This window comes from Pinus tabuliformis, chromosome 8, assembly GCF_031772625.1.
Source record: "Pinus tabuliformis cultivar Carrire ecotype Pingquan chromosome 8, CPIR1, whole genome shotgun sequence".
Lineage (NCBI taxonomy): Eukaryota > Viridiplantae > Streptophyta > Pinopsida > Pinales > Pinaceae > Pinus > Pinus tabuliformis.
Window position 1 is genome coordinate 992,875,519 of NC_142294.1, and position 14,584 is coordinate 992,890,102.

The following is a 14,584-nucleotide window of genomic DNA, read 5'->3' on the forward strand; positions in this document are numbered from 1 at the left end:
TAATAAAATTACGTGTCTGAGGACACTTCTGCCATTACAAAGATGTTTGGTTATGACTTTGAAATCAACTACAAAAAGGGAAGAAAAATGTGGTGGTAGATGCACTCTCAAGAAAGGATGAGAATGTGGAAGCATTGTTGTGTGCCATTTCTATTATCCAACCAGATTGGATAAATGAAGCAAGGGAGGAATGGAAGAATGATGAAGAAGTATGGGCACTTATTCGAAAGTTACAACAAGATTCCAATATGTCTGATACATTTAGTTGGCAAAATGATTCTTTATGGTACAAAGATCGCTTATACCTCTGTAAGAATTCCCAACTAAAACAAAAGATTCTTATGGAATTGCACACTTCTCCCTTAGGAGGGCACTTAGGATTTTTAAAAACTTACCACAGGGTTAAGAAGGAATTTTTTTGGGAGGGCCTTAAATCGGATATTCAAAAATTTGTGGCGGAATTTTTGGTTTGCCAAGAAAATAAAGTTGAAACAATTAAGACACCGGGTCTATTACAACCTTTATCCATTCCAAGCCAATGTTGGGAGGAGGTTCCAATGGATTTTATCACAAGTTTACCCAAGTCTGAGGGAAAGATTGTCATCATGGTGGTAGTTGACAGGCTTACCAAGTATGCAAAATTTTGTGCATTATCACATCCATTTAAAGCTAGTACGGTTTCTACTGCATTTATGGAAACAATTCAAAAGCTACATGGAAACCCAAAGATTATTGTAAGTGACAGAGATACCATTTTCACTGGACCTTTTTGGAAAGAATTATTTTCTTGTCTTGGTACTCAGTTAGCTCATAGCTCATCTTATCATCCTCAATCTGATGGGAAAACTGAGATAGTAAAAAAATGTTTGGAAGGATATCTTCGTTGCTTTGTATCTGATAAACAAACACAATGGGTCAAATGGTTGCCTCTGGCTGAATGGTGGTATAACACTTCCTTCCATACAACAACAAAAATGACCCCATTTATGGAACTTTATAGATATCATCCACCATCCATCACATCATATTTAAGAGAAAATCCTAAGGTTCAAGCAGTGGAACATCACATCGAACATCAACAACAAGTCCTCCAATTCTTAAAGGATAACCTCGTGTTGGCACAGAATAGAATGAAACAACAGGCAGATCAACATCGCAGTGAAAGAAGTTTTGATGTAGGTGATTGGGTATTCCTACGGCTACAACCATATAAGCAAATGTCCCTCAAGCAAGCTAAGAAGGATAATAGGTTATCACCAAAGTATTATGGTCCATACAAGGTGTTGCAAAAGATTGGTACTATGGCATACAAATTGGAGCTTCCTGCAGCTTATCAATTGCACCTAGTTTTCCATGTTTCATGTTTAAAGAAGGTTATAGTCGACAAGCTCCCAGTTCAAACAATATTTCCAGAACTTGACGAGGAAGGAAAAATTGTATTGGAATCGGAAGCAGTCATAGAAACAAGAACTCGACAGCTACGAAATCGATCAATTTCAGAGTATCTTATCAAGTGGAAGAACTTATCCGCTGAAGATTCCACATGGGAGGATGAGAATTTTATACAGAAGCATCCAGAACTACTCAAGTGTTGAGGACAACACTTTTTTTAAAGGAGAGGGGCATGTTGGGTCCCTATAATACTAGTAATTACCCCATTACTATTGTAGTTGCATCCCTTATTAATATTGTTGTGCCCCATTATCCCCATATTGTTATTACTATGCTCCATAGAATCCCTCTATTGTTATTTTTGTGGCTTTATATTATTATTGTTAGGTCGGCTGGGTTATATCGTGACTCCTTAGACTCCTATATATAGAAAGGAGGCTGTCATTTGAATCATCCAAGAATTGTTCATTTATGTAATGTAAAGGAGGTTTCCCCCTCGAAGAGGCTGAATTCTAAGGTATTGATCTATCTTCTCTATATTTTCTTGAGCTGGTTTCATAACAGACAAGAGCTCCCAAGACATAAACATAGTCACACCCAAGGTGTAAATTAAAATCCAAAGGGCCTTGGACTACCATAAAATCGATCTAGATAATATTTCCTCCCAAATTAATAGGAAACTAAGGAAGGATCCCTAATGGTTTATGAGTTCCTATTTTAAAAGCGAACAAATTCTGGGTAACGGACACAAGCTTCGGAGAACTGGAAGCTTGCCAAGTAGTTGAGGATAGAATACTAACATATGAACCTTCTTATATGATTTTTCTAGGTATAAACGTATTATAATCCTGTACTATGATCTGGAAGGGAACATAAGGAGGAAGAGGATATCCCGCTAGTCTACTCCAATCAAAGGAAGTGACCATACTACTTGGAGGGGGTGTCGTGGGAACAGGAGAACTTACCCCTTGTGCTATAGGAATGGGAGAACTACTCCCCTATGTTATGGGAATGGGAATATTCCCCCCCTATGCTATGGGAGCGAAAGTATTGTCCCCCTGTGTTGATGGAACATGAGAATTCCCCCCAGTTCATTGGAAATTGAAGAAACAAGAAGAATATAAGTGGTGCAAGCCTTACTCTCTACGGGAAAAGTATGATCAATGGAAGGTGGAATGGTTCAACCATTTTCTCAACCAATGGTTGGTTGGGAAAAAACTCATGGGATTAATGTTCAGAGAGAGTGGGATTGACTGGAGATGGATACTAATCAATCACTTCATCAACTAGTGGAGGATTAGGGGAAAGCTTGCAGTAGCTAGACAAAAGTTGCGGTTGAGAAATAGTAAGATTTCCCAACAATTTGGATTCTTCATCCATAAAAGGGAAAAGGTGAATTGTATTATTCCCTTCACATAGCTTACATGGAAACGTAACTTTACCCTTCTTCCCATGAACCTTATGAACACTAGTTGAAGGTTTGTGATGAACGTGATCTCTAGAAGCTAACGACAAAGGCTAATGTGAGATGGTAGACCACACTTCTAACACCCTTGGAATACCATGACAATATCTAAGAATATGGTCACCCTTACATAACTTGCAAGGGAATTTAACTTTGACGGGTTGATTGAAAGGTTTCTCCACACTAGTTTTATTAGTAGCAATGGTTGATTGGTTTCCCCCTTACTTATTTTGCTTCTTCTTCTTATTCTTAGCTTCCTAGTTACTAGAATTAAGACTTTCACCAGGTGAAGAGGAAGAAATGGATGAAGAAACAACAAGTGAAGAAGGTAAAGAGCCAACTTTAGGATCAAATTGAGGTTGATGTTGTTTAAGTGGAGGATAACTTGGTTGAGGAGAAGTTTGGACATTCAGAACCATAGGGGTAAAAAACAACCAAACTGGTAAACCAATGGTAAATCCAGGAAAGGAAAATGTTGCAATATAAGGAGCACCAATATTTACAAAAGAAGGAAAAGGACCAGGATTCCCATCATAGGGGTTTCCTTGCTTGGTAGACTCAGGAACTATCACCATTAGTATCAACCTAAGCTCCACTAAGGAGTTGTTCCATTGTGAGGATGTTGTTCTATGGTAAATTAAATGATTTTAGAAATTAAAGACAAAAAATAAAGCAAAGGAGTAACTAGGAAGATAAGGATTACCAAGTCACCGTGAAATGTGATATACCACCTTGGTAAATCGAGGATTTACGTACGTGTAGACATCTCCCCAAATTTTGTGTTCGGTGTATCATGAGTGACAATGTGGCTGACTCATATTCCTAAGGTTGGCTTGCATCCTATGGTGACCTTAAAAAATGTACTCGGAGGTACGTGGAAGTGTCGTCTGTATTAGTGTTGCATAATGTGTAACTATTCGATGAGAGCATTCTGATATACTCAAAGTACATGGAGCGTTGTTCGATATACTCGAAGGTACGTGGAGAATGATCTGATATACCTAACACACGTGGAATAGGATATCACCCCGAAATGTAATGATGACAAGTAACGACAACTCTTATGTTTAAAGATGCTAGAACACATCTCTAGCATAGATCTCTATGTGCGTCATTAATTTTCAAATGATCCTTAGGTTAATTGAGTGAATTTTAGAGTTTATATTGAATTACGTTTCGATTTCAAGGCTCAAGACTTGATGTCACCTGAACGCAACTATGATGTAACTAATATGACAAAAATAACTCTTTATATTCAATGAAGATCTATCTACAAGAAGGAATAGATTCAAACAATAATGCAACAAAAAAATGCAACAAACAAGAGCTTCCTAACTAGATCTTCAAAGCCCCAAAATATGTAAAACCATATAATGTAATATATGCATAATTCCTTTCCTTTAATGTTTCAAATGCAAAGAAACATATGAATGCAACTTTATTGTTGACGAAAAGAAACCACACAAACTTTACCTGTAATGTAAAAATAACTTTTCAAATTCAACAATCAATCTATGCATAAAAACCCTAATTGACAAGAAGAAATAAGGAATGAAGCAAAAACTTATCAAAAAGGTGATGACACTTAGAGGTGATTAACACTCATATATAGTTTCAAGCAAAAACACGTAATTTTACACAAGGGATTGGCTTTTCAGAGACATAGACAAACTCAAAGACTCAAGAATACATTTCCAAACCAAATTAGAATGAAAAGCAAGGCAAAGGAATGTAAATTTTTTCATCCTACAAGATCAATACAAGTGCATAACAGGAACCAGGGCGCTTTGTCTCAGGATAGAGAATGTGTTTGGGCTATTTTGGTCAAAACATGACACAAGAAATCCAACCAAGCTCAAAAAATATTTTCCTAAGGTAAATCACTCTATAAATAAGTCAATTAAGGTTGATTTGAGAGGTGAAAAGGTGTTAAGGCCAAGGAAACCACTAAGGGAAATATCGATCCCCAGTGGAGTTAAATATGTTATGTGGAATTTTCACGATTGTGGACAAAGGTGAATTCCCTAAATCTAGTGGTCTGATCTAGAAAAATAGAAGACAAAAATATCTGAGTTTTGCTTAGAGAAATTAGAAAATGGGAAAGAAGCTTACCTAGAATCTAGAGTAATCCTTCCTCTCCTCCTTGCTTGTAAGATCAAACTCGAGCTCCAAGTGTTATAATTAAAACTTGCACCTACAACTAAAACAAACAAAGGAACCACAACATCCACATAATATAATCTAAAATATTTATTCAATTAGTTAACATGGCATTGAAATACATAAGCGAAAACATAACACAACAATATAGGAAAACAAGATACTTTTCGTATTGAAAAATATAGGAGAGAGTTTACAACCATAAATAGAACATGAATTTGTAGATGTCTCCCCACGTTGACTTGTCCTTCCTTGTCACAAATCACACCTCAATATCAACCCTAATGCATGTATATAATGACTCCTTTATGCTCAAAGCATCAACATAAGGGCACTATCAATCTCCAAAAGCCAACCCAGACTCTATGGGAGGCTGGAAATTTATAAGACTAGTATAGTAAGGATTTACCATTCTAGGCTTGATATCCACATATGATGGGAGGATGAGATCAAGGGATAAGAGGTAGGGTCTCCAAGATAACATTAGATAGGATTTCAAGATCTCTATCCATGGTAAATCGATAAAAGTACTTTGTAAGCTTCTATCAGAGGAACCTTCAAAGGTATTTTTTTCTTTTTCCAAAATTTCTAGAATCAATGCACCTACAAAAGGGAGAAACATGTCCTAACCAGAACTAGTGCTTAGGTATGTAACATGCGTTGAATGCAAGTGTCTAGTAATGCAAGGTGTGCTAGGGCTAAGAATAATGCTTTTAAGCTGACTGTCTCAGAAACTCAAACCTTTTGGAGAAGTGATGCTTAGGGCTTTGCAAAGGGATTATGAAAAAGCGTTCATGGATTTTTATTGATCCAGTTTACAGGACTTTTGTGTTGACGTGACAAAATGGACTATAATAGGCCCAGATGTGGACTTAGGTCCAAATGAGTTCGAATCAATAGAGGGCCAAAATACGTGAGAGTGCAGTGCTAGTGTAGGGCTCAGATGTGGGCCCAAGTCCGTGCTAGTTCAGGGATCCAAGAGTTCAAGGAAGTTTGGTGTGCAACTTTCATAACTACATCAGGACCTCGCACTCCAAATACATGGTAATTAAAGGATTCTACCAATCTAATGTGGCATTGACATGTGGGAACCATGTGGCTGCCACATGGCAGGTCTTGTCTGTGTGTCTAGGTTTTAATGGTGAAATTTGAAGAGTCATATCTTTTAATATGGTTAACATTTTTTTGAAGAAAATTATATCGTTGGAAATCTCTCACTTAGTTAGGTGTGATGGTGAAGTCCAAAGTTAATTTCTATAACTTTGGAGAATGAAGAAATTTTGTAACCCCATTTCCATGATGGGGCAATGGATCTTGGGTTACAACAATGTAACACCTTCCATCAAATTGGTTTAAGCTAAGGTGTGGAGGGGAATGTTATAGAGTTGTATCAGAGTTGAAGGTTCAACATTGGACCTCTGGAGACAAAGATGGTGTCTCTAATTTAGTATGATAATGTGTTAGAATTTGTTATAGGGTCATGTTGAAAGTGTGGCTCATAATTGGGCTACAAGAGGCCTAGAAGATGGTTTTGAAATATATTACAAAGCGTAAAAGTTGTATTGATTGATTTTGTCTATTTTTTGTAATATGTGATTTGGGCTATGTGTGGTATATGATTAGTATTTTCTAACTAGTGATCTGACCTGAGGAGTGGTATTTTAGATGGCTATACACCAAAATTCTTACCACAATTGAATCAAGTTGATGGTAAATGTGACTGTTTATACTTTTATTGGATAAAAGTGGTGTGTGTGTGTGTGATAGAACATAAGAAAACAGTAAGGAATAAGGGATGAGTAGAAGAATTTTCTAGTACAACATTGACAAATCACAACATGGGCATGCAGAAGAGTCGGTGGAGAAGAGAAGAAAGGAGAGGGAGTCTCTCCTGACTAGTTGGATACATTGAAAAGCTTAAGGGATAAGCTAAGAAGTTTCAAAGATGTCAATGAAAGAATTGTCAGAGATCAATAGAAACAAGCTGAAGTGAATGTATTTATACCAAAAATCCTATTAGATTTATAAAGATAGAAGCAACTTGAACTAGGTATCCATTATAAGTATAGGAATGGCTTATCGGGATTGTGGAAACAAGAAGTAAAGAATATTGGTGCCAAAGGAAACACATTGAATAAGATACATCCACAAAGAAGTGAAGACATGCGGAGGGGTGGACCTCCTCTTAGTACCCCAAAGAGAAGGAGAAAAATCCATGACCAAATCCCTAGTTCTACAACCAAAAGGAACTATCAGAAGAGAATGGCTTTCATGCTAGAAGATTTCAAGAAGGAAAATTTTCCTATATTTAGATGGAGAAGTGAGGAAGGATGAGGAAGTAGAGGCATGGATACTTGGGATGAAGAACCTTTTAGGGTCCATAATTATCTCGAAAAAAATGAAGGAAAGAGTAGCCACCTTTAGTCTAAGAGGAAATGTTGATATCTAGTGGGAAGACCTAAAAAATATCAAGAACATTAAATATGAAGAGTTGTCCTGGAGGATATTTGAAAGATACTTTTGGGAGAAGTACCTATCTAAGGGGTGCTATGAAAAAAATGCCAAGGAGTTTTATGAAATCAAGTTTAGGAAGCTTTCAATTGATGAATATACAACCAAATGCTTAGAATTGTTGAGGTATATGCCCTACCTCAAGGATGAGAAACCAAACATTCAAATATATATTGGTGGATTGCCACAAGCATTCAGGGACATAATAGATTTTGATGAACCAAAAAATCTATAGGATGTTATTAGGAAGTTGAAGTGGTATGAGCAACCCAAGGATAGATCTAATTACAAGGCCAATTGGAAAACAAAGGGAAAGTCAAAGTAAAAAGGAAAGGGGAAGAATATTACAGGATGCTAGCAAGGAGGAAGTGCGAGTTCATCACTACTACTAGTCATGAGCAACCCTCTATACCCTCTAAGAAGCTAATTGGTCAAAGAGAAAACCCATAGAATGTCAAAAATGTGGATAAAATCACTTCCAAAGAGATTGTCCTCAGTTACAGGCAAATTGTATAAGACTGTATAATATACAAAAAGTTGAGACAACCAATGACATAGCTCAAATTGTTCCACACATATATGTTTCATTGGACAATAATTATACTAATCATGAAGTGTCAATGATTGAAAAAATGGAAGGTACAATAAATGACTAGCTTGTTTCACTTTTAATTGACCCTGGCTCAACTTTGAGTTATGTTAGTCTAGTAGTAGCTGAAAATGTGAATTACAAAAGGAAGTGCAGAAGGAGTCATGGCTAGCCCATTTGGCCATTGGGACAAGGATACGAGTGGAGAACATGGTAATTCTTGCCCAATCATGTTGAGTGGTGTTCCCACAATGACAATTTAAATTTGTTATCTTTAGTTTTGTATGACATCCTCATCGAGATGGACTGGTTGGCTAGCCATAGGACAAAATTCAACTGCTTTGGTTAGTTGATTGAATACCTCAATGAGGGTGGTGAAAATATGGTGTTGCAAGGAAAATTTAAACCAATATCAGTCACATTGGTAACAATGTTACAATTAAAACAATGTAGTTGGAAAGTATGTAGATTGCTAGTTGTCTAAAAGACCAACAACTGTGAAGGGAACAATATCTCAATGGAGCACCCAATTTAAAAAAAAAATTGAAGATACTTTCCCTCAGGATATTCCTGGACTTCCATCACATAGGGAAGTCTATTTCTCCATAGAATTGTTTCCCCACACAATGCCAACATATAAATCTCATTATCAAATGAGTATTCCAAAATTAATGGAGTTGAAACTACAACTAAAATAAATGCTAGACAAAAGTTATATCAGGTCGAGTGTGTTGCTTTAGGGAACTAGTTTTGTTCATGATAAATAAAGATGGCACACTAAAGTTATGCATGGATTATATGAAAATCAATAAATCCACCATAAAGAATAGATATGCCTTTCCATGGATCAATGATCTATTTGATTAGCTGAGGGGAGAAAAAATATTTTCAAATATTGATCTTAGATATGGGTACCATTAGGTATGTATAAAGGATTAATACATTCATAAGAAAATATTCAGAACTAGGTATGGCTACAATGAGTTTATGGTTGTTCCCTTTGTGATTAAAATTCTCCTGCTACTTTCATGTATTCAATGAACAATGTTCTCATCCCATATCTAGAAAAATTTGTATTAGTTTTTGTTGATGATATATTGGTTTATTCAAAAACCAATGAAGAGCATGAAGAGCATATAGCAACAATCTTGTTGTTGCTAAGAGAGCATAAAATTTATGCAAAACTTAACAATTGTGAGTTCTTTTAGTCCCGTATCTAGTACTTGGGGCATATAGTATCAAGGGAGGGTGTGAAAATTGACAAAGAAAAGGTTAAGGAAATCATGGAATGGCCAACTCCATGAAACATAGTTGAAGTTGAATCATTTACAGAACTAGCAGGTTACTACAAGAGGTTCATTAGGAATTTCTCTAAGATTTGTTACCCAATCATAACACTACAGAGAAAGGGAAATAAATTCCAGTGGACAAAAAAATGTGTTGCAAGTTTTGAGTAGTTGAAACATTTATTTACACATGCACTAATGTTAAGGATAACAGACCTAGATAAAGACTTTGTATTAAGAAAAAATTCCCGCAAACAAGGGTTGCGCAGAGTCCTCATGCAAGAGGGGCAAGTAATATGTTACAAGTATATGAATTTAAGTGATCATGAGCATAATTATGTTACTCGTGATCTTGAAGTGGATGAAATAGTTCATGCACTCAAGATGTAGAGTCATTATTCACTTGGGAGGAAATTTACATTGATGATAGATATTGGACGGATGAAGTACTTGTTTGGTCAACCCAAGTTGAATACTAGGAATTATAGGCGGTTAGCCTTAATTAGTAAGTTTGAATTTAAAATCAAATTCATGAAGGGCAAGGAAAATGAGGTAGTTTATGCACTCAATAGGAGGTTACAAGTATCATAGGTTAGTAGTTTTAGTTTCATGTGAAACTAAACTTTAAAGAAATATTTAAGAGGAAAAGCAGCAAGATAAGTGGTAGCATCAAGTAAAATAAATTTTGTAGCAAGAGCTAAAGGGAGTCAGGATTAAGATGTTTTCTCTCTAAGAGGAAGGGCTATTAAGATTTAAGAAAAACTTGTATATACCTTGTGAGAGCAACTTGAAAAAATCTCATATTATATGAATTCCATAAGAGGCCATACTTTGGTCACCTTTGTTATCAAAATATGTTAACAACCATGAAAATGTCATATTATTGGCTAGGTATGAAAAGGGATGTGAAAAAATACATTTCTAAATGCTTGGAATTCTAGTAAGTAAAGGTGGAATGAAAACATCCAACGGAATTGCTACAACCAATCCCCATCCCGAAATGTAAGTGGGAGGTAATTTCAATCGATTTTATCACAATTTCACCAAAAATAGTTAGGAAAAATGATGCTATAATGGTTGTGGTGAAAATTTGAGAAAGATAACTCACTTTGTGGTTATCAAGTCTACTCATACAACAAGTGATATTCCCAAAGTTTTCATAAAATAGGTAGTGATATTACATGGAGTGCCTAAGAAAATTATCTCAAACAAAGATGCAAAATTTACTTCTAAATTATGGAAATATTTTTTGTTGGTTTGGGGATAGAGTTGGATTTTAGCATAACTTACCATCCATAAAAAAATGGAAATACGAGTAGGATCAAAAAAGTGTTGGAGGGCATTCTTAGTATGTACTTCATGCGTCATCCAAGGAAGTGGGAAGAATTTCTTCCACTAGTGGAGATTGCTTATAACAATGGTTATCAAGAATCATTAAGAATGAATCTAATTGAGGTTCTCTATGGAAGAAAATTTAACACTCATATAAGCTAGAGTAATGTAGTGAACAAGGTTCATATTGGGCCTAATATGATAAAATAGATGGAACATGAAATGATAACCATCAGAAAAAACTTAAATACAGCTCAAGTCATGTAGAATATCTATGCAAACCAACATAGAGTGCATTAAGATTTTAAGGTGGGAGATCATGTGAAACTTCACATTATACCAAAGAAAATCTCATTAAGAATTATGTCTTGTTCCAATGGCCTACAGATTAGCCTTACCACCCATTATGATGGCACATGATGTTTTACACATTTCTTTACTCATAAAGTATGTACACAACACTAATGATGTGATCGATTGGTATATTTTATAGGTGGAAACAAAGGGAGAGTTACATCTAGATTCATTATGCATATTTGATCGGAGACAAATCATGCTTTGGAATTAAGTCATTCAACAAGTCTAATTATAGTGGAGGCACTTTGGACCAGTTGAAGCCACCTGGTGGATGGTTGAACATATGAGAGTACCATACCCATTTTTGTTTGTCGGTTAAGAAAATGTAAATGTAAATGTAAATGAATGTAAAGATTTTTGTATATAAAGCTCTTGTAGATTCATTGTTCGAGTATAGAACACTGAGGATGACGTTCCTTTAAAGGGGTGGGGTTTGTGACAACCTGTTGTCACTGATACAACGTCCTCCAAAATTTTGGCCTACACCCAAATTTTGGAGCCTACTTTGACCTTGAATATTGTCATCACAAGAATTATTACTTATGGCATGTGTTTTCTCTAAGTGTTTTTTTCCCATTTGCAAGAAAATCAAAGTGTCGAATTTTAGAATGTGGAGTGTCACATGATGCATAAAATCTATTTTTCGTGCTTTTGAGGGGTAATATTTGTGTAAATGAGTTTATCTTACCATGTAAACATGTTTTTCACTCATTTCCAAAGTTTCAAGCACTATTGCACAAGTTTTTCCATGGTCGTCGCAAAGTGTATCTTTGGTGTCACACTTGTCGTAATTCATCGCAAAGTTATCACATTGAGGGAAGTATCTTGTTCACGTGTTCTAGATGATCTAAGTTGTGTCATAAAGTGGTATAAGTGTGTGATCACAATCAATTTTTTTCACTATTCACATCAGCTTCATGATTCCCAATCTTAGCCAAATCTAAAAAACTGTTGGGACAGGGTCCCCTATGGTCAATTTTGGGGCAAAAGCCCAATTTTTGGGGTAGAAAGCCCAAGTTTTTGTTATGTAAAATGTAAAGTCTCCACAATTTGTGGTCGCGGAGTGTGTAGATGGTAAAGTGTCATAAAGGGTTTTTACCCCTTTGTTTATATAAGTTGTGTCGTCTTTAGTAGATCTACCCATGCTCCGTGGACCATGGGATTTGTTTACACCTAATCATAGGGATTGGGTGAACAACTGTAAATAGTGTAAGTAAATAATAGAGAAAATGGAGAGTCATCGGGAGATGAAACTCAATAGTCACTCCCTCATGTATATAATAATGAACAACCTAAATGAATAGTACAATCTCATTTTTTAGGAGTTACCTCCTGGTTTGACATGGTATTAGAGCCAGCTCTATTTTTGGCATTACAGTTTTCCCTTATAACTCTCTCTTGCCTATGTTCTACCTATTTTGTAGAACCAACACCTTTTTCATGCTCCTGCGGCCTAAACCCACCTTACCTTCACTGTCATATGCATTTTCTATTCTTTCCTGAATGAATCATCTCCCCACTCTCACCACGAAATATCATCAAACTTGCAACTTAGCCGCACCGCTTGCCAACCCTTAATCGTGAGTTAATACACGATCCCAAGTGAGACCATTTGCATACCTCTGCGCATTGGCCGTTATTTCCAAAGCCGAGCCATTTTCAAATTTGGCATTTCATTTCTCTCTGTTGTGGTCACTTCTGCTTGTGGCTGGGCCTTTTTTTTTAGCAAGCCATCGAAGCACCAACGCTCCTTTCTTGTGGCTTGATCTCATTGTGGCATTGAGCCATTGTTTGAGCCAATTTAGGGCATCAAGCCTGCAGCTACAAGCATTTTTTCACAAGCTTTGCAACACTCATACCACTCCACCATTGAAAGCCGAGACCTGTTAAGCGCCTGTTGGTCATGTGGAAACTGATTATTGAATTCCATTTTTTAAAATGAAATATCAGTCCACCAATACCACCACTCATGCTCTACGGCTCTAATACATTATACCACCTCCGCTACTTCCTTAGAGTTGTAGAAATCTGACATGGTATGTAGAAATTTGACATTATACCACCTCCATACTCATAGTGCTCAACCTCCCTTAACTGCGTTACCACTGCCATACGTAGCCCCAACACTCAGACTCCATACTCGTGTAGTTTTTGTCTCATTATTGATTGTTGTAGTGCATAGGTTGGGTTTGGTTTATGCCTTTTCTACAGTTATGGGCGATGAATTTTTGATTGGGGTATTGATTTAATGCTTGGAACATTCCTTTGGAAGTTTGTATTTTCCAAAGATCAGTTGTATGCATTTTTTCTGTCTGCACAACTTGTTGTAGATCGTGGATTTTGAAGTATGATAGTAGTAAAACAGTACCTTTAGAGCTAGTATTTTCCATCAAATATACCTCTGCCATATATATATCAAAATTAGATTTTTTTACCATCAGGATTGAAATTTTGCAGCAGAAGTATATTTTTTTATAGTACATAGATTTTTTAAAATGAATTCATTGATATCTATTGTGGGAGTGGTTCTCATGGGTAAGGAGAACTATCTAGAATGGTCACAGAACATAGATTTTTTAAAATGAATTCATTGATATCTATTGTGGGAGTGGTTCTCATGGGTAAGGAGAACTATCTAGAATGGTCACAGAAAATCAAACACACTCTCATTTTTAATGAGATGTGGAAAGGAGTTTGTGTTGGAGATGGAGACAAAGAGCCAGAACAACCTACCTCAGACAAGGAGTTCGCCATTTGGGAAAATAAGAACACCAAGGCTTATGCATTGATTGCAGCATCACTAAATGAAGAGGTGAGTCACCATATTTTTCCATTTCCAAATGCTTTCAAAGCCTTACAAAAACCAAAGGAAATCTATGACTCACCCTCTGCACTTGAAGTTGTTCAACTCATGATTAAATTGTTCACCCTTGAATTCCAAAATTATGATCCTCTTGCTCTTGCATAGAAAGTAAAATCTATTATGCATGGTATCAAAGTCACTAATGTTGAACTAGACATTCCTCTAATAGCTTTTCTCAAGGCACTTTATCCCACTTACTCAAATTATCTTGAGTAATTGCAAGCAAATGGAAACCTCAAATATATTACCTTTGACTCCCTTGTGCAAAAATTTGCTGAAAGAGAGAAAGCTTTTGGGAAGAAGACAACTCCTCAGTCTTCTGAAGAGGCTATGTGTATTGCACATAGAGAGAAAAATCTTGCTCAAGATTCTTCCAGAGGAAGAGGTGGTCAAAGAGGAAGAGGAGGAAATTTCAGAGGTGGGGGGGTAGACACTCTCAAGGAGAAAAGTCAGATTTGCATTGCATACGCTGCAAAAGAGATGGATCACATGATGCATCCACATGCAAGTTGCCTTGGGATAGAATTGAGTAGGAAAGAAACCAACCCAAAGGTAAAACTAATGACAAAGAGAAAGGTAGCGCACCCAAATATGCTCACTATGTTGTGGTACATTATAATATTGGAGTA